This window comes from Python bivittatus, unplaced genomic scaffold (assembly GCF_059951505.1).
Source record: "Python bivittatus isolate LINGU-HERP-01145 unplaced genomic scaffold, Pbiv_v1 ctg000220_np1212, whole genome shotgun sequence".
NCBI lineage: Eukaryota > Metazoa > Chordata > Lepidosauria > Squamata > Pythonidae > Python > Python bivittatus.
The window spans coordinates 10,672,232-10,694,532 of record NW_028277048.1 but is presented as its reverse complement, the minus strand read 5'-3'; the positions used below and the strand labels follow the sequence as shown (position 1 = coordinate 10,694,532).

Here is a 22,301-nt window from a genome sequence, read left to right as displayed (position 1 = left end):
ACGAGTTTTGCTCCCATTCCGGTTTAAAATGGGAGGCAACTTATCCTGCAATTGGAAAGGTAGTTCTTCATTTTTTTTTGGAGCAGCTTTCTGTGATCTGGTGCCCTCCGGGTGGGTAGGGCTACAATTCGTAGGATTCTCAGCCAGATGATCACGCTAACTGAAGATTTGGACAGCGATCTTGCCAACGCATCTGGAGAATTCTGAAATGAAGACTGTCAATCCCGGAGCAATGAGGATTTGGTGGTTCCAGTTTATAGCTGCAAAATAATATACTTAAAGCTAACTTTGTGTCCCAAGGAAGCAACTAGTGGAATAAGTGTAGTGTAATAAGAGTGTTTGAAGGATCCTGCCCAAGCGTACATCATTTGTGCTTCTTTCACTCAGGATTTGTGTACAGTCCATTCATGGAGAGATGGGAAGATTAGTGCTATGTAAGTTTTCTTCACTGTATCAAGTTGAAAATGTTTGGCATATACAATTTCAGGCTTTCAGGATCCTGAATTGGTGATATATTCACTAGAGAGGGTTGCTGAGTTTAGGCTGTAGTTTTGAAACAATTCTTTCTTTTTTCTTTTTTCTTAAAGGGCCATTATGTTGTAGAATTATCATTGGAAACAATCTTGAAAGTCATCATCTCCAAACCATATTCAGTGCAGTATGCAACCTCATCACCAGTGGGAGATAGGATGGTCTTGATTTTTACAAATATTAATCAAATTGCGGCAACAACATGAAAGAACAGTGCATGAAGACAAATGATTCAGTTTTTTCACTCTAGTGTATTCTTTAAATTGAAGCCCAAGATAGCATCACAATAGCCAAATAATATCTACTTATTGATTGGCATTATGTCATGCATATGTTTATATTATATTAGGTCTGTGCTTTTTCATGGTAAAGCAGCTGGGCTTGAATAAGATTAACATTTATTCTTTGTCACAGGCATGTGGAATGTCTTGGTCAGGTATTTAATTCTTAATTTCACTCCCCCATTTATAAATCAGCATTTTCATAGTTTGCAGAATTGTTTATGTGAAATATATATGAATTCAGTCTTTGAAAACAAATTCTATTCAGTCAGTTACACATACATAAGGTTTGTAACATTCTCGGAGGGCATCCCAAGACTCACTTATCTGGAAATAAACACCACTGATCTTAGAAATTATTTCTCAGTAAACATTCATAAAATTGCCCTATAAAGTACAATTGTGATTTATTTAAACAAGCTTTGCTTTTATGCAGTGTGTAAACCACCCAAGGTCTCTCATGTGCTTACATGACTTAAAAACTTAAAATCAACAAGTAATAAACAAGTAATTGTAGATGCATGGGTGTGGGAGATCCAAACATTAGGTAATAAACATCTTTAATGCATCTTACTGTTCAAATGGAAAACAAGTAGCAAAAATGGGGTCTTGTGGCAAACAAATATGAGGTGAACTGTTATTAACTACAATTGATTTCATCAAATGTATACAGTATTATCTCAATAGAGGAGTATATAAATGCTATAGCTGGGTGTAATTAATATGATGTGGAAAGAGGGAACTGAAATGAAGGAGGTACAGACAAAAATTCAGTATATTAAAACAATGATTTGCTTAACCATACACTTTATATAACATACTAAGTTATCTGTTGAAGGTAGACATGAGGTTTGGGGTTATTATATAGACATCTGTTCATTAATAAGCTGATTAATACATTTGCTTTTCATAATCTTAATATGCAGTCTTGTGATTGGGTTCTCATTTTGCACTAATTCTAGTAGTTTGTTTAAAGTAATATGTTGTATGAACCTAGACAATTATAGTTTAATCAAAATTCTGTCATTAAACAAGCCATGGCAAAGTGTGAACCTGATTTCTATGAATCTCTGCTCAGAAATAAAACTTAATTAGTTGAATGGGGCATATTCCTAACTAAATCAAAACCCAACACTAAAAGCTTTTACGTAAATAAAATTGTACTGTTCTTTGTATGTATTTTTACTTTCCCCCAAATGGAGCCTCAACTTCAAAAAGCATTACAACTTTTTATTTAAAAGGATGATAGTCTCCAATTCTTAGCAAGCTTGTGAAGTCTATTAAAATTGCAGCTGTTTTAAAGAAAATAAGAATTGTTTTTTATATCTGTGTGGATACTGTTTATCTGGTTACAATTGTTATTCAGTTGTATGTTTTCAAGTGAAAAACACAGAAAAGAATTTAGACAGTAAAATGTAAGGCAGAGAAATGGGAAGGGTCCAACTTTGGGTGGTTGTTATAAAGCCAGCTACTGTGGTTGCTAGATCCCTCTCTTCTTGCTGGATCAATACATATGTTTCAAACCAGAACACCCACTCCATTCTAAGTAATTATTAAAGTAATCCTCTCCAACCCTTTTTGCGGGAGAGGCAAAAAAAGAAGTATTCAGACCTATTAGAATTAACTAGGTGATACATGGTTAGTGATTAATTTGCTTTAATCCCCTTTTGTTGAAAAAGCCACAGTGGTTTAATGTGATGCATAAATCCAGCCAGTATGGGGCTTCTTTTACTCTTCTTCTGCAACAATGGAATGCCTTTGCTGACTTTGGTGGTTCTTTGTAGTGGACTACTGAGCCTCTCTACAGAAAAGCACCGGTTTCCTTTCCTTGCAAAAAAGAGAAGCAAGGAATGTGCAGGCTTCACTGTCTACATGTACATGGATCTCTGACACTGAGCACCAAGTTGTAGCTGTAGGATTATCCCTTCCCATTTCTTTCCCCTCAGGGAAAGAATTTTTGAGGTTGCAGCCTCCACAAGAATCTCCCTTTCTTCTAGTGGAAGAAAAAGGTAGGAGTTTTGCTTCCAACCAGGCCAAAAAGCTCCTGCAGTCTTTCCCCATACATTCTGAGAGATGCAGTTGCAGTACATTCGGAAGGCACTGGGTTAGAGAAAGCTGTTTTTAGAGAGATTCACAGAAAATAAAAATTCAGTTTTGCCCTTAGTACATTGGCTAGATGTATTTTGTTTGGAGGTTTAAAACTTTCAGGCTTTAAAGTTCTGTGTAGGTTTGCTAACAACAAAAGTAGGTTTTAGAGTATTAGCTTAGGGTTTTTGATCATCAGAGATTCGGGTTTTCCCAGTGGAAGCAATATCCCCCCATGAGAATATAATGTTACTGATTTACTAAAAGAGAGTGATGGAAACTTATTGTGGTGGAAAAAGCTGTACTTTTTTAGAGCACTTTATTTTAGGGATCTCTCTGGTTAAACACTTATCTAGGGTATATCCTTTGGAATACCACCAGTTTTTTTTTTTCTTTAAATCATGACAAAAAGTTCAAAGTCATTATCATTCCTCCTGGATATTTGTGGTGATGTGAATAACTATTCTTATCCATCAAGGGTTTTGTGGTTTTATTTTGTTTTTTTTTTTAATTAATATTTCCATTTTATATTTGAGTTTAAAGCAGTGTTTTCAAGTGCCATTGTAGTTTATTGTTAAAAGTGGTTATGTATGCCATCTCTTCATACAGGATGATCAATCTGTGTCTTCTCAAAAGAGTACAGTTTCTTGTACAAGACTGTTAATAGTGATTTTACCCCAATTCCTCCTGCTAGAGATAGAAAAAAATATATCATTTAAGAATAAGGGGCAAGAGTTACTGGACTGGAAAAGAGTGGAGTTTACCATCTCCCCACTACCTCTGATTAAAAGGAAAAAGGGAAGGGAAGCAGAGGATCTTTGCTTCTGGGGGATTCTATTTCTGTAGAAAGAAGTAACAGGTTTTAGCTAGAAATTTGTGTTACTTTCTTAATTTATGTTTCTGTGTGATGCAAGTCTCAGTGTCTCATGTTCATGTTTCCCTGAACTTAGAAAATTGGGGTTTTGTATCAACCTTGAATCATACATATAATTTTTCTTTATAATTGTGATCTGTAATATAATTTGGAATCCTCCATATTTTTCTTTTGTTATTGTAGTAGGGATCACATCATTTGCAGCAGACCAATGCCATCTTATGGTCTGACTGAAGCATTTTATTCCTTTCGGATTTTTCTTGTTGAATTTGCCAGTTGCTGTTTTCCCATGATCTGAACAGCTCAGTAATTTATCTTTACAGGGGTGACTGTTTGGTTTTTAATATTTAAAGCTATTTTCTTTTTCATTTTTTTCTTTTAATAAAGTTAGATTTTTCTTTTATCCCTTGTGAGATTGGTCTGTCTCCCAAGTGGGGGAAGAAGAGGCTAAATCCTGTAGCCACATGGCTTTCTGCTACATGGCCAGGAGGTGATATTATAAAATTAATTCATTTTTAAAAACCTTTTTAAAAATCTTTTAATCACCAGAAAGGGAGCACAGGTTGTAAAGTTCTATCTTTCTCACACACTGGGATTAGTGGGTGGATGTCAGATAATGCACCTCCTAGAAAATAGGTGGTGGCAGCAGGAACTATTAAGCCTGTACCCCAAAGCAAGAGATGCTATCTAGAGGGTTTCTGGGGAACTTCTTAAACCCTATCTATGAATAGGAAATGAGAATTGCCTTTATCTTGTGATGCTTAATCCCTTGTTTTTCTGTACTGAGGCAGTCCAGTCTCACTCCAAGTAGAATCTGTGGGTACAGTTGCTGGAAATGCTTCTAGAATTCTGGCTCTGCTTTATTATTTGTATTATTTGTGCACCATAGCTTCCGGAGTAACATTTTCTGCTTGCAGATCTTTCAGATAGTTAACAAAGAGATGTTTCGCTACCTCAGCTCATAAAGTGCTTGCTTCAAAGGATAGCACTGGCAACAGGAACTACAAGTAATTTCTGGAACTGATATATTGACAGGATTATACTGTAAGAGCACTTTTTCAAGCACAGTGGTGCATGTTGAACACAGATTTCAGTATCCTTTGAATCTCAGGGTTTTAGCTACATGAGTAAAGGAACTAGGAACTTTTTTTAAAGCTATGTGAATCCACTCAAAGGGGTGCTGTTAAATATAACCTTCATAAATCATTAGGAGGCTAAGTTGGCTTTCCAATGGCTGTATCTTATATAATTCGTTACTATAGTCATATTCTGTTGTAGTCCTTGGCCATTTCAGAGAAGAGTGTTCTTGAGGCAGTAGTTACTTTCCAGTTCTGTAGACTTTTAAGACAATTAATTCAATGTTAGCTTTTCCCTTCCTCTCGGAAACTAATCCCATAAAAGTATTTGTGCCCTGCAGTAAACAGAACATTTCCCACTTGTCAGTACTTGTTAAGAGTTTCCAAGGCTTCTTTATAATGTTGAGCCTCTTTGTTAAATTTCATGAGCTGAAGACCAACTTGAACTCTTGGTTTCTGCAGCTGATCTTGGAATTGCAGTTACATCTGACCGCATGGTGGTGCTGCAAATCCATATTCCATTATAACTAGGCTTTTTTGTTGCTACAGCGCACGTTACTGTTGATCCTGCCGCCTATGTAGCTTTGGGGCCTCAAGGAAATATTAAGTATCAGGGCAAGAGAGCAAGCAGTTCACATTTACCGTTGCCTTTATTGCAGTGTTCCATTCACTGTCATTTCATTGTCTGGTTAAGCGAGGCCACAGCTAAAAGGATATCATAATATCCATTATGTTTAGAGAGAACTGTAGCCATCTGCTGCTACAGGGGAAAATGTATCACTGGAGGAGCTGGATGTTGCTCAGTTCTTATCCATGTTTTTTTTGGGGGGGGGGTATAATTTCAACATCCTCTCCCAGTTTCAATTAAGTAAAAATAATTTTTCATTGTTCCTGTTTGTCTGATTTCTCTTGTTTTCCATTGGATAGGGATTGTTGCCCAGTTGCTGACAAAAGGAAGCTTTAAAAGGAAGCATGATGGTTTACTTGGAGTAGGTGCTAGAGAGCCAATGAATACAGATTTTTCCCCATTCAGGCATTTTAGCAGAATTTTCTCCTAGCTTCTGTATTGGGAAGCTATGCCAACATTTGCAAAGCGCATCCCTACCTGACAAGATGCAGGGAAAATGAAAAACTCAAATGCATTATAAGGTTTTGACAAAGACTGTCTAGCTGAGAGTGATGTTGAAAGATCCATGTTTCTGTCTCTGTAAATGAACAGCTAAAATATATACTTATTTGATGCAGTAAGCTGGAAATCAACTCCATTTGTTTCTTGATTTGCATGGCCAAAAGCTACTTAAGTATACAATAAGAGGGGGTTGTCTAATTTAAAGTTGTGCTGGGGATTTTGGAAAGTTCTTTCACTAGCAGTTATTTCTCTGTATCCTACATCTTACAAGTAACCATATTATTTCTTTAATCAATGAAGTACAGATTCAGCAGCAGTTTACCATAAAATAAGTGAAGTTATTTGCATCAGGCAGTAGACACTACTCAGGTGTCTACTGCACCATTTTTCTGTCTCCAATATTCAGCTTTCTATTCATTTAACAAAAAAGTATTTCTAGTTTATAAAAGGGTATGGGTATGCAGGGTGGTGGGGGTTTTCCATTAGTATTATGCACCCAGCGCTATTAGTGTTTCTGCTGAGTAATATACAGTGGTACCTCAGTTCACGAACTTAATTCATTCCGCGACCCGAATCAAATTTTCCCATAAGGTTCAATGTAATTACGGTTAATCCGTTCTGAACCATATGTATTTTTTTTTTAAACCACAAAAATATGACACAAAGTACAGTATGAAGAGAGAGAATGCTAACCTTGCTCGACACGACTTCTGGCATGGAGGACAGGAAGGCGGGTGGGGAGGCGGTTATTGCTTGGAGGGAGAGTCCCCCTCCCTATAGGAAGCCACGACCACGTGTCACGGCAGGGAAAATGGCCGTGGATCCCGTTCGTCACCCGATCCGGCGTTTGCGAACGGAAGCAAAATTTTGCGAACGGTGCTGTTCGTGACCCGAATTGGTCGTGAACAGAAGCGTTCGTGACCCGAGGTACCACTGTATCCTTCTATGAACATAAAATTGTGTGATGTAATTTCTCAAATAGTGCATCTGGAAGTGTTCTTCTGATTTTGCCTTTGTGTGATATATACATTCAGCTGTAGTGATTTGTAAATCATAGCTTATAGCTTAATATTATAACTATTTAAAAGCCTAGGAGAATAAAAGTATCCTTTCCTAGGTCTTAAAAAATAATAAAATAGGCACCGGACATACCTTTCTAAGGAAGGCATTCTGGAAATAGGAGGCCAGCATTGAAAAGGAAGAATGCCATTTGAATTAACATCTCTACAACTTAGAAGTTTCTTCCACAAAATAGTCCCTCTGTCTGTTACGCTTCTTTCTTATTCTACTGAATAGGTTTTTGATTTCCTGTCTGCAGCCACTTTATTATTATGATAGCCACAAACTTTCCTATGCTGTAGTCCTGAAGTTGATGTCTGGTAGGTAGGAGAACAGCATTTGCTCTTCCAAAGTCATGCAGTCAAGAATTGTTCACTGGTATGGATTCATTCACTTGTGCTTCTGAGACCCACTGTTCCATCACTGGGGACACTGAAGCCACTGTAATGCTGTGCTGTCCTGAGTTTTAAAGGAGCAAGGTCCTTGAAAATTAGGTTACCCCCACTAGAATAATTTATGAAATTGGCCAAAGATGGGATGAAATTAGGGCCTTCCTGTAAGTTATGAGAGATGAAAAGCAGTATCTTTGCATGGATTTCTTTTCCTATTGTTTCTGATATCTCAGATAGAGGTAATGCTATTTCTGATGATGGCTGAACTTTAGGAGATTTCCAGAGAATAATGTGACTTTTGAGCCCTTCAGAGAAGACTCATCTTTGTGCTGTTCCTGATTGAATTCAGTGAAGAAGTAATAATCATGGTCCTTTAACACCATTAGCGGAGACTGAGAAATAATTTTAAGTTATGTGAGATATAAGCTGTTGGGTAATGTACTCAGTTATGCTTAAAAAGGGAGTTACTGTGGGGGTTGTAATGTTGGTGGTGTAGTGTAGTCCTGTCATTGACTGCCCCCCCCCCCAAATGGGTTGTCGTCGTGTATTCATACAACTCCTGAACAGTCATCAGGGGCAGTCCTATTCTCAGCATAGCAAACAAACACTGAGTTTGTTAAAGATCATGCAGAATACTAAGTGATAATGTTTTTTGTTTCATTTTGACTTAGAAAGTTGTTCAAACATAGCCAATGTAGCTTTTGGAGTAACTAAAGTAACACAAACCATGACTTAGTAAGATACAGCAAGAAAGCAAGAAAGAATAAGGATGAAAGGAAGAAGACTCAATTGTGTTACTGTATAGTTTCAGGGAAGAGTGGAAAGTAAATTGCAGGGAAAGAAGATTATTTGTAATTGAGTTCTGAAATCTCATCTGCCCCCAATTCTTTTGGGAACAAAGTTTTCAAGATTAATTGAAACTATACAGTCCTATCATTGTGCCTCCTGCTTCATTTATAAGTACACGTCCTTTCCCATCCTTCATCTCTCAAATCTGGGCACAGTACCAACTGCACCTTGACACCTTTGATCTAGTTTCCTTTTTAAGATCTCATTTACTAATCCTTGTATGGTACTATATGGGTCAGAGGAAACATAGCAATGCAGGTATGAAATCTGCTGAATATACAAGGGAAACTTTTACTGTAGCCGGAATCTGCAGTCTGTTTCTTAGAAATTTGTGGCAGATATATTGAGATAGAGAATTGTCAATATCTCAGGGTGTCACAGAGACCCTGTGGCTGCTATGTTTGCTGAAACAGGGACACTAATTTTCTCTACTGGCCCTTTTTGATATTTTTCTACCCAGAGCTTTGGCCTATGGCTATGGCCTGGATGATGAGAACCACAGCTCCTGGTGTTATGGAGCAGCTGTGGCTTTGCAACATATGATGACCTGGCTTGGCAACTCTTTGTGCTCTGATGGATTGGGTTCAGAGCCAGCATATCAGTTGGATGGACAGCTGGGATCTAGGTTTCTTGGAAGCATTGAACAGCTGGTTGATTGCTTCCCCACTGGAGAGGCATTCCTACTGGAGCATCTGCCTACTGCACCTGTGCTGCTTTTCCCTAGTAGACACCCAAAGCAGCAGTATTTACTATTTACTGCTTTTCTAGCTGTTCTATTTGAGTTCCAGTGAAAGAAAGAGCTGGATCAGATCCAGTTTTAATGAAGTTTTAATGCCTAAGAGAACAAAATACAAATAGCGCTGTTTTCCCACTGATTGAAATAGGAGCACCTCTTGTTTCATAGCTTTCATTCAGTTCCATAGTATCTGGGCAGGAGAATGTGAGAGCTCGAGCTGTGAATGGTGAAAATGTCATCCCCTGACTACAAGAAGTATGTCTTTAGAGATGCTGACTGAGTGATTGCTTCTTGTTGGATGAGCAGGACTGTTAGAGCAATATAAGAAAACCAGGTTCCAAGGAGTCACCTCACTAAGTGAGCCAAAAGGAGTTTGCCAGGAGAGATCAGTGGAGAAGCCCCTAAAGAAGTTTTCCTCTAAGTCAAGAGCTTGTATTTGGCTAATCTGAAAGCCTACCAAGAGAGTAAGAAACATTAAAAACCTTTCCACCAGTTGTGCCCCAAGAAGAAGAAGTGCAGTTGAATGAATAAGAGTCAACAACTATGATTTGCAATGTTTGTGGTATGTTTATATTCCTACATGAAAACAAGCTGGCATATATATGCAGCAAATGCAAGCTTGTACACTTCCTTGAAGAAAAAGGCAAAGGATGGAGCAGTGGATGGTACCACTTTAGCTGATGAGAAAAGATGAGGATTTATCAATTGTACAAAGAGATTGTACAACAGAAGCTAACAGTCCATGAAAGAGAAACAGAAAAGGACAGTATTGCAAGTCAGTGACTGCTGTGCTGATGCTATTAACAGATGGATTTTGGTATCTGGAACCCTGATTTGAGTTACTCAGGTGATAGATTGTTGGCATGAGATAGATTGTGCCTCACAAGGACTTATAAAAGTATGTTTGGCCAAAACGTGGTGAGCTTAATTAGGGGGTCTTTGCACTGAGTCCTGGATGAAGGAAAGAATGAGAACTCTGATTTAAGGACCTCATATAAAGACTTGTGCATCTAAAGAGCAAGGATGCTGCTGCAGTAGAGCTTCTTAAACCATTCGGTGAAAAAATCAGAAAGAACAATGGCTCATAAAATTGTTCATTGTTTATACACTAATACTCAGAGATGGGAAATAATCACAAGTTTCTGCTTTTAGTGCAGAAAGGCAAATATGATTTAAAAGGTATAGTGGAGATTTGGTTGGCTGAATTTAACAATTGAAGGATACAATTTGTTCAAAAGTAACAGAAGCAATAGAAAGGGAGGAAGAATTGCACTGTATATTAAAAACATCCATTCCTGCTCAGAATCCAACTGAATGATCTTGGCAATGTGAAATAAAGCTGGACCCAACAGTTCTAGATAAATTATCCAGGCTCCAACCTCCTCTTTTTAGGGAACGTTGTTGAGAAGATGGTTGGCTTACAACTTCAGAGGGCCCTGGAGGAAATGGATTATCTAGACCACTTACAGTCAGGTTTCAGACCAGGACATGCATGCATGCATGCATACATTTATTTATATTTCAAATTTAGTTCACTGCCCATCTCACTGAGTGAGCAACTCTGGGCGGTTTACAATAAAACAAGAATGAAAACCAATTAAAATACAACAAAAACAGTAATCAGAAATAAATAATATAATCCAAGGGATAGATGGTATAAATAAATTATTGACCTCTGGGAGTGTCTTCAGGGTGATAACCACCCCCAGGGTTGGTTACACCTCCTCAAGTCCCACACGAGCTGGCAGAGCCAGGTCTTCACCCCTTTCCGGAAGGCCAGGAGAGTGATTATGAGAGAGATATGGTACTGAAACATTATTTGATTATGAAATTATTATTTCATAATATATAATATTATAATGAAACATTTTATATATATAATGAAACATTATTTCATTATGAAAAATTAGAGAGATGATACTGGAACATCATTGGTCACACATGTTGATGACCTCTGGTGGAATTGGGATGGGGTTGTGCAACCATCCTGGTTCTCCTTGATCTGTCAGCAACTTTCAATTACATTGAACGTAGTATTATTCTGGACTGCCTATGGGGATTAGGAGCAGGAGACATGGTGTTACAGTGATTCTCTATTGTGGGTGAGTTCAGTTGGTGTTGGTGAAGGGAAGGAAGGAAGATTGAGCTAGAAAGCTCTGCCATCTGGAGTGCCTCAGGGGTCAATGCTCTCATCTCTTCTGTTTAACATCTATGTGAGGCTACTGGGATGAGGCCATCTGTGAATTTGGGATCAGGTACCATCAGTATGTTGATGTTACCCAGTTGTACATGTCATCCCTGGGCTGACCAAGTGATGTGTCAAGGTTTTGTCCCAGTGCCTGGAGGTTGTGTGGGTCTGGATAGGGAGGAACAAGCTCATGTTCACCCCTGACAGACCCAGTGCCTGTGGGTATTTGAACCACTTGGGTCTACAGATGTTCCACCTTTAGTCCTGAATGGGGCTACACTTCCCCCTTAGACTGGGGAGCAGTTGGGGGTTTTCTTGGAGTCACAGCTCCTGCTTGAGGAACAGATAACAGCTGTGACTAGGAGGTCACTAGAACTAATTACCAAGAGAGGTGTGGGGCTCAGCTTCATGGGGTCTGCTCAAGCAGAATCTAGATAACTCTGTCTGAAATGTTTTAATTTGGATTCCTGTATTGAGCAGAGGATTGGACTTGATAATCTAAATGGTCCTTTCCAACCCTGTACTTCTGATTGTACAATGGAAGGTGTCCAAGGAATTGGATCTGCCTCTCCTCAGTCAAGGTTTGGCACCTAAAATTCATCAATTGAGGAGGACTTTCTGTCTCATGATAGAGGATCTAGATTGGTAGCAGTAATGAAGCAAATGCAATGTGTATTTACACATGCACCCATACACTCCATTGTCAAATTAACTGAGACAAGGTTGGGAATGCAACCTTGGAAATAGAATTTTGTCACTACTATCTTTCAGTAGCATAGTGGCCACTCATAGTCAAATGTCTGCTTGGTGTACATTTGTAAAAGAAATGGCAAGAGGTATGTAGTTTAGGTACTGGTGGAAGGAAAGAGACTGTAGGATGTCTATAATCTGACCTGGTTGGATCAGTTAGTGCTTTGAGCAGCATTTCCTAGGTTGCTTCCTTCCAGATGTATTAGATTGCAGTTTCATCAGTTCTCAATCAATGTCCATACTCAAGGAGGGTGATGAGGTGCATAGTCCAGGTCATCGGGAAGATAGCAAGTTGGAGAAGACTAATTTAGACAATGGAGTGCTCAGATGTATTAAGTATATTATTTGCTATCAAACAAGATAGTTTGGCATCTTCTATTTTGTCAATTGTAGGCAATGTGTTCAGTGACCACATGCGTTCAATTAAGCCATGGTATATTAAACTACAGTCTGTTAAATGAGTCATAGCTCACTACAATCACTTCCTTGTGTGAGCTAAAATCCAACTAAGCACCTTAAGGTTATTGTTTTGTGAACAATTATTGTATTGTGAACTCAGCCATTGTGTTGTAGGCTGCATACACTTCTCAATATTTCCTTGCTATTACTATCAACCATCCCAACTGACAGTGAATGTCAATAGGTTACCTTTCAACGTCAACTTGTTTGTTATAGGAAGCACTACATGAGTTGCTCTGCTTCTCTTTCAATGTTCTGCTTGCCCTCTTAATTTTTCTTAGTGTTAAGTGTTTCCTCCTTGAAAATTGGGTAAATATTGCCCTGTGGAACTCATTTTTTGGCATTTTTCCTTTGGTACTATAAACATTCTGGAGCATGTATAGATGCACAACTATATGTCAATAAATTTAACATTATTTATAATTATGAAAAATGGAAATATTCACTAAATACGTAGGTAAGGTAGAAAGATAAATCTACAAGAACAGTTCAGAGGAATGATGGTTTTTAATACCACTGACTAGAAAGGCTAGTCTGAACATATTTACAGTATACCCATCTTCCCCAGTTTGTTTACCACATTACATAGCAGCAGCCCTGTATTTAGACATTTAGAATATGGAAGAAAGTTATGAGATCAATAAAAACTAATAGATGAAAGGATTTAAACAGATGTTAGCAATAATCTTTAATATTTAAAGATTATACTATATCATACAGTTTTTTATTTATTCCATCTCTGTGTCACTTTTTGATAATAATTTATATATATGTCCTAATAGGTGATCTTGGTTTTGTATATATGTTTCAAATTCTGTCATCTTTCTCAAGATCACTTTTTATTCTTTCAGCAATTTTATATCTTCCAGCATACATCAACCATGGTAAATTCCTACCTTCATTAAGCAGTTCTTGCTGTGTCTTTAGCTTGTTTCCTTTTTTTTCAAATAATTTTATTAAGAATTATAAATGAAGAGAATAAAAGTCAGTACAAACTATAAAAAATACAAACAGAAAAATACAAAAAAGGGAGGGAGAGCGTGTAGAAAAGAAAAAAAGGAAAGAGAAAAAGAAAAAGAAAAAGAAAAAAAGAAAAAGTAACTTCCCCCTTCATCCCAGCAGGTAAAAATAGTTTTAATAGCTTATCGCCATCTAAATAAAACATAATCTCTCTTCTCCCCATAACTCATCTCTTAAGTAACAAAAAAACAAAAACAAAATCCAAATGCTTCGTCAATCATTCTTTGTCAGCAAAAGTCCAGTAAGGGCAGCCAGATACAGTATAACTATTTTCTTCTTTTAGCCCTGACCAAAGAAGCCAACGTTATAAACCTTCCCTGAATTTTTAAAATTATTCTTTAACCCCTTCAAAAAAAAGTCCCAGAGGTAATTTGCTGATCATCTGTGTATTCAAACAAAAATCCTTCAGGACTTTCTTTCATATGTCCATTAGATAAAGTTTATCCTTTTGTTTGTTACTTCTAAAAAATATTTCCAAACCTTAGCACAGCTCTTTTGTATATCCAGAAGAAAAAAGAATTATCCAAATCAGTTTCCTGATTTGATACCTGTTCATATCCTTTAGGGGATAAATCATCCATTGGATCCATTTGCATTACATTTAAGCCCTCCTTCAAATTAATTTCATAAATATCCATTACAACTTGTTCTTGTTTTACAACTTCATTAAAGCATATTCTGTCCAGTTTCTCAAGCAGGTGATCCAGTAACTTGGCTGAGAGGCATTTAAAAGTTTGCACTAAGGATTTCTGTTCCATTTTCCTTGTCCTCTGCTCCCTGTAACATCCAACCTTCAAGGTCTCCTTATCATAAAGAAACAAAAGTAATCACCATTTTCCCATGAGAAGATATCTTCTAATAAATTCAAAACTATAATTCCAAATTTTTCTGGCCCCTTAATCCATTATTAACTTTCCAGAATCCATATACTAAGCACCCTTTTGCTGCATAGTCCCCCCCCCAAAAAATCATATTTTCAAAACGTTTAAGATCAAATTTACACCATCGTCTTTTAAGGAGGCGGAGACTTACCTGATGAATACAGTAAAACCTTGCTGGTCCGAAGAGTCTTAATCTCTTTAATATACACCACATAAAAAATTAATCCAAAATGGTGATTAAGATATAAAGCTTGGTTGAGCTTAGTGTCCATAAGGCTGCTTTGTGAGTGTGAGCTTGATGTAGTCCTGACTCCCAGTCACCCCATTCATAAACCAATTGTAAAATGAGAGTTTCCACGGTCTACTTATGAGTAGCAGCTATCTGGAGTTATGTAGATGATCTCAGTGATCTTTCCTTTGATCTGGAGAGATTACGCTGGCCCAGATTCAACATCCAGCCACAATTGCCCTTGCAAAAGCTGTCTTACTAGCCAGCAAGCCAGTAAGACGTCAGCTCACCATGGTACTCACAGGAAGTCTTTAGCCTGTTTCCTGAATCTGGATACACCATATTGAAATATGTGATTACATTTTTCTTGCTATAGTTGAAGTAAAAGGTATTTGATGGTGAAGTCACTGGACTTTTTTTTTTTTAATTCCATATTTTTATCTGACTCTCACTTACAATGTGTCCTTTCATATTATTTTCTTATTTGGCTTCCTTATACCATAAGTATCTATGAAGTCTGTTGGCTAAGCCAGCTCCTTCTATGATAGATGTTCTGCTGATCCATGATAGACCGCCAGCATCATAATATAATTTAAGATTAGGAAATGCAAGGCCACCTCTTTCTTTTTAATCTTGTAAAATTTTAAATCTTTGTTTTTTCCCACTCCATATAACTCTGTTTTACTGTTGTCAGTCCTACACTTTTGATTATCTGCTTTTAGGATGGTGTTATGAAAACAGCTAGTGTGAGAAGGGGTTGGTCCATCTAGCTCACTCTTGTCTACGCTGGCTGGCAGTAGCTTGCTAGGATTTTAGTCAGGGGTTTTCCTAAAGCCAGAGCTGGAGTTCCCAGAATTTGAATCTGAGACTTTATACTAGCAAAGCATGAGCCATGCAACTGAACTTCAGCCTTTTGCACTATACTGCATGGAACTTTACACAATAATAAGCATTATATATCCTGCCTTAAGGGGTTTAAGTAAAACTTAAATATCAATGAGCCTAACTAAATGGCAAGAAAAGTTAGGAAAATTATATTGAAATTGAATCATTGCCTCCTTCCCATGCTAGGCCATAGCTGATCACTTAGCCTATATTTTGTAACACGCACCTTTTCACTGAAATTACTAATCTAAAAAGATGGTATGGAGTAGTAGTGAGATGCTCTGTAGTATAGAACGTAGGCGTTCACTAGTGACATTGGGAATTAGCTCATATCACAATCTGCAAACCCACTTCTAATTGTACTTGCCAGCTTGGCACTAAGTCTGGACTTGGAGACTTATTTCTGTTCTTGCAGTTATGATGCCTGTCCTGAAGTGGATTGTGATGGCTAATTTTTTTCTGAGTAGCACGGTGTCTACTTTTTGCTAGGACAGCAGCAGACTGTATCAGAAATATTAGAATCACAATCCATTTCAGTTCACAATAAGTGAATAGTTAAGAAGCCCCTGCTGTAGAGAAATGAGATTTTTCCAGACTGGCAATGCCGTTGTCATAAATCTCCTGCCAGGTTCATTTTAGCAGTCGTTCTCTCTGCAAACCTCAGAATTGACATTAACCAGAAGCCAGAACAGGCTTATACCTTTCATGCTGGATGGAAATGTGAAGAGATGTCTAAGCATCTTGGGAGCAATTTTGAACTTGGCTCCATAATTAGCACTCAGTACTGGGTGGGCTGAGAGAAGGAGGTGGGGGGCTGCCTGTGTCTGTGCATGATCCATCGACTGCTGCATCTTTAGCAAGGAGTTGGTTTTGTAGCTTCAGGCAATGTTTTATACAGGTTCCATGTGTGTCAGTATTGATGCTGCAAGGAGAAGGCAGCAACTGTGGAGCCCTGGGGGTAGCCATTTATTAGGCCCAGGGGAAATTAATTGTAATGCCTGCTGTATTTCTGATGGCTCAGGAGAGGAAGGGGAGAATAAATTTCTGCTTGAGAAATTTTCCACCAAGGAGAAAGTGGCTCATGAAGTACTAAAATGCCACCTTCCCTTCTATCAGTGGGTTGGGCTTTATGATGAAGAAGTATAAATTGCCAAACCATATTTGAAAGAGTGATCTCTATATCTTATGTTATGTTATGTACTATCCATTCTTTAAGTCTCTGAGCAGCTAACAATCAGAAACATCACTAAGCAAAATAAATAAATAAATCCTCAAAAATAATGAATAAACCCACCTCTAAAATGTACCAAATACAGTATCAACATTATATTTAAAAATATAGAAAAACATGCATCCTCCAAATTCAAATTTTCGATCACAGCATGCCCTCCTCCTGGGCATGATGGAATAACCAAGTCTTAACTGCTATCCTGAAACCCAGAAGGGAAACAACAGACTGAAACTCTATGGAGAAGGAATTCCAAATTAAAAATGTCCACTTCCAAGGCCCCATCAAATGATGTTATAGTACAGACAGGACCTTGAGGGAGTTGACCCTATTCAACTTGGTCAGATGGACAGATGAATATGGGAGAAGATATTTGTTTGTTTGTTTGTTTGTTTATTAAATTTATATGCTGCCCATCTCCCCCAGAGGGTGATTCTGGGCAGCTCACAGTTAAAATAGATAGTCCCTCAGATAACCCAGTCTAGAGCCAGATAGGGTTCAGCACCTTGAATTTCACCCAGAAACCAACTGACACCAGTGCAGCTCCCAAAACAATGGATTCATTGCTGCCCAGGCTGCCATGATTTGTACCAGATGCAGTTTCTAAATGCTTTCCAAGGGCAGCCCTATGCAATATGCATTACAGTAATCCAGGTGGGAGGGGACTAAGGCATGAATGACTGTGAGCAAGGCCTCCTGATCCAGGAATGACCACAATTGGGACACAATACTGGACAGAAGTCCTTCTGTGCACAGCTGCCACCTTCTGATTAAGCAGAAGCTGTGAGCCCAGGAGGATCTCCAAATTGTGAACCACCTCTGAATGGAGGAGTACAACTCTGTTAAAATTTAGTATTTTTGTGGAATTGTTTGGTCCACCAACCCAAAGCCATTCTGTCTTAGAGGGATTCAGTCTGAGTCTGTTTCTCCCCATCCAGACCCCAGTAGCTTTCATGTGGTGGATCAGCACTTCTGTTGCATTACCTGTTTGACCTAGGCCCAAGATGTATAATTGCGTACCCATAGAAGATAGAGGGAATGGCCTTGAGGGACTGGAGGAAGAACCGCTGCCAAGACAATGGTCAGATTAAAAAATACAACAACAGTCCAGGGTAGAATGGTAACGTACACAAACATCTCATACAAACTCCTCCCTAGTTTACATGAAGATAAAGAGAGGGAGGGGGGAGCCGCATTCAAACTTGCAAGATTCTGTTACTATAACTTTACAATAAAAGTAGTATTGGTCTACATGACTTTGGTTCCTTAGTCTGATCTAACTTGAAGGGCTGACAATATAATCAGCATATATTGTTATCAGACCACTTTATAACATATGACTTCCCCCAGCAGTTTTACACAGATATTAAAAAAGATGTAGAAAGAGCAGAAAGGTCTGAGGCACTCCAGAGTAGAGTCTATAACCAGATCTCTCCTACCCTCCCACCGCTGATTGAAACCATCCCCTCAGGAAGGAGAACCATTGCAAAATAATGCCCCCACTCCAGTCCATGTAGGCAGTCCAAAAGAATACAATTTTTATACAAAAAAATACAAAATATAAAAAAATACAAAAAAAGTCAATGGAACTGAAAGCCACTGACACATCAGTAAGGACTAGGAGGCCTGAAATCTGATTGCCAAGTGTCCAAATAATCCACTTTGCCTAGGGTCCTCTGGAGTTGTAGGGCCATCACTTTGTCTGCAATGTTCTCTGAAAAGGGTAGGTTGGAGACAGGTCTATATTATCCAAAATGGTTGAGTCAAACAAAAGTTTCCTGACTGGGGGGGGGGGCACACCACAGCCCCCTTCAGAGGTAATGGGAACAATCCTTCACTCAAAGAAGTGTGGATTACCACTTAATCCAACCTCCTGTCACCTCACAACCAATCATGGTATCCAGAGCTGACACTACAAGGTGCCCTATGTACTTCCTCAGGGTTCATAGACTCAAATTGATCTCAGATCACTTCGCATGACAAAGCTCAGGCTTTGTCACTGTCCAGCTATAGAGTCCAGCTCCTTTAGAATCTGAGCAGTTTTATTTGCCAAATGCTGTAAGGATTCTTCACAGTAGTGCTTACACAGGTTTTTGGCAATCATCTTTCCCTGAAAGGGAGCAAGTTATCTTTTAAAAGGCTTGTACTTGCTACTGTGAAGACTCAGACATGAGCTCTTACCAGTGAGATGGATCTTCTTTCAACAAAGGCTAAGCATCTCCTCTGCCCCTTCAGCTCCCTGAGCTTAGTAATTCAAGGAGCTGCAGTGAATCTGTGAGAGGGTAGTTGCCACTCCAGTGCAATCTAGTTAAGGGCTATAGCCACTCTCTTATTCTATTGGGCAACTGGGATCTCAACCAAACTGCCCACCAGATCCACAGAAAATGGATCCATTAGACACTTGTGACAGACTATTCTAAGAGGTCCTTCCCCACTGTGGAGTGGGGTTGCACCACGAAATCTATAGCAATCAGAGAATGGTCTGTCTGTGATTAGCTAAACTCAGTCCTCCCCCCCCCCCCCCATTTTTGGATCACATTGTGGCTGCCCCAAGGCAAAAATCAGATCTAGCATGTGTCATCTTATGTGTCTCAGACTCTCAATAAATTGGCTCAAGTCCATGGTTGTCATATAAATAGTATTTAATTGATTCACTTCCTGCTTCAGTAGCTTGTGTTTCTAATCTACAGATCTGTTATCACAAGATTTGTGTAAACACATTAAACCTGGGCCACTGTCTATCATCTTAGTGAGAAAGTTTTTGGTAAATGTTTTGGTTGCATTTGACCAAGGGGCCAGCCTTCAGGCTGAGTAGTATGATTTGGGATCTAGGCTTAAAAAGTTGGAACGCTGTGGTAGAACAGAAGGCATGGGCTATTTGGAACAGGTTCTGGGAGAAGCTCAGGCATTCAACATTGCCTTTTCAGTTACACCTTTGCTCCATCCCTATTTCTGAGGTACAATCATTTGTTGGGTGCCTGACTTAAGGCTCCGTAGCTACAAGGGTTTAGAAAGCCTTTAGAACACATCCAAAAGCTGCCACCAAATTGTAACTTTTAAAAGAGGGAAATTATTAAAAACATTGAGAGCAATCATATTAACTATAAATCTTTTAAAATGTTAATTCGATGTAAATTAAATCAAAATTTGGTTGTCTTGGCCTCACCCATTTTTTTTTGGAGCGCAGCCCCTGCTTTCCACTCCAAAAGTCCCAGTACAGCCATTAACTGAAAATGGTTGTCCAGTTTTCTGTCAGAGCTGGGTAGCTGCTGTCAAACTCTCCCACTCCTCCTCTGGCCCAGCAACCTCCTTCAAATTAAAAGGGTTAGCACTACATTTCTGGGATTTGATAGCCTTTTTAGATGAACAGGAAAGCCCTCTCCGCTGCTTTATCCAAGTGACTCACATCCGAATGAGGCCCTATGGAAAGTACTCTTAATTGTTGCCTTGAAATCAGGGGACTCGCTTCTTCCAGTATGATCCTGAGTTTTTTCCAGGAAGGTTAAATTTCCACATAAGTTTTTTTCTCCACCAATGGTAAGAAGCTTAAACAGAAAATAACAAAAGGATAACGGTACAGTCAAACAGCAGAGCATAAACTAATAATGCAAGAGCAAAAATAAAATTAATAAAATAAATCAAGCAGCACTTAAATTACAAGCAATATAATATGAGATTATACAGAGGAGGAGGGAGCACATAGTCAGTATCCAAAGTATGATAAAGCAAAATATTTTTCAACCAGGTAGTGGAATGCCAGTGGGAGAACAAGTAAGCTTACTGTGAAAGGGAATTTCCCAGCCAGTTTTCTTTGCAAATGCTCTGTACATGTACTAATTGTACTGCCAGTGATGCTGTGATAGGGGCTTTCCCTCAAAGACCTAAGCAAGCGAGAAAGGCACACAAGAAAAGAAAACTGACTCAGAGGCACACAAAAAAAGGTTCTTTGAGTTGCTTGAAAACTAGTGATATTATATGTGTCTGTTTATATGCATGTGCATATATGTGGGCCATTAACACTTAGGATGAGACATTCTCCACCAGGTACAGATTCCAAACACTTTACAAAGACAAGCCCCATAAAGGTGACCTCTTACCATGCAAAATGTGGTTTATTAGTTTTTCCTTAGTGTGATGTGTGACACTATAGCACACACGTTTATATGTTTACAAACTGTAATTTATAAGCAGATTATAAACCATGATTATTGAATATGTAGTAAAACCCAGTTATAAAATACATTGGTTATCTGAATATGACTAAGATGTATGACAGTGAGTTGATCTGCTGATTAAGCAGTTGTGAGGATAGCTTTTTTTATCTGTATCTTTACTTTATCAGCCTTTAACATATCCACTCAGAAGTGAGCTACCCTGAGTTCGGCTGGACTGCTGAAGAAGCATGTATAGGTTTTGCAACCTTGAATAGCTGCTCCAGTGCTAGTTCCAATAACCTGGGAATTTTTCATGCTATAAGTCAAAATATAAGGAAGAAGCTGTTTCCCAAGGCCATCATAGAACTAAAATAGAGCAGAAGTATGCCACGTTAGTAAGGCTTTCAGTCAATTTAAAATAGAAATAACTGATTGACTTAAAATTGTTTAGACTGGTAGTTGTGAATGTATAATTATGGATATTATGGAGTCACCCGCTGGGGGAGATGGGCAGCATACAAATGTAATACATACATACATACATACATACATACATACATACATACATACATAAATAATAGAGGCACCCAAAATGTGGGCAGCATACAAATGTAATTAATAAAGAAATAAACAAACAAACAAATAAATAGGGGCACCCAAAATGTGGGCAGCATACAAATGTAATTAATAAATAAATACATACATACATACATACATACATACATACATAAATAATAGAGGCACCCAAAATGTGGGCAGCATACAAATATAATAAATAAATAATAGAGGCACCCAAAATGTTCTAGACACTCCACAAAGAGTAAAAGATAGCAGAGCCCCTGTCCTCATGCCAAAAAAGGGAGGGGAAGAGTGAGGAGGAAAACTAGCAAGTTCAGGTAGCAGTTTTTAAAGTTAGAACAAGCTACCTTATTGTTCTTTTACAATCATTTGGGATGATAGTTGAGGAAGGTTTGGGGAGGAGACGAGCAAATGGCAGGTTGTGCTGGCCAAAGCAGTGGAATGGCCTCAGTGCCACGCATCTCCCTCAAAGACAACTTAGGATGTTTGGCCTTAGCTGGGCCCTCTAGTGATTTCATTGCATTAAGTATAACATAAAATAGAATGTGTTCTTCATTGTTAATGATGAGGTCTGTTTCAGATTTGTCCGAAGCCAGTACTGAATCAGTCTGATTTGGAAAGATTCAGAAGGTGTTTCCATAAAAAAAAAAAAAAGTGTTCACTTCTCTGAATTAGACTCTTCTGACAATATATTAGCAATTCAACGTGCAGTGACTGGTTTCACACAACCATAACATGGCTTCCTACATACAGTGCTTTGCGGGAGCAAAATAATTTATTGTAGGACTGTTCCAGTATTCAGTACTTTTTGCCAGTTCTGTCTCCCATATATAGTAATGTAACTAGTCTTTTGGAATCAGCAGGAGCTATGATATGGTAGTATTGGGTGTTTGGACATTGGCTATTATTAAAAAAA

General features: G+C 38.4%; 1 protein-coding gene across 1 annotated transcript in view; it reads left to right on the top strand.

The window, feature by feature from the left end:
* Positions 1-22,301, top strand: part of NDUFB11 (NADH:ubiquinone oxidoreductase subunit B11) — a 47,965-nt gene that overhangs the window by 266 nt on the left and 25,398 nt on the right. The gene's annotated exons all lie outside the window — the stretch shown is intronic.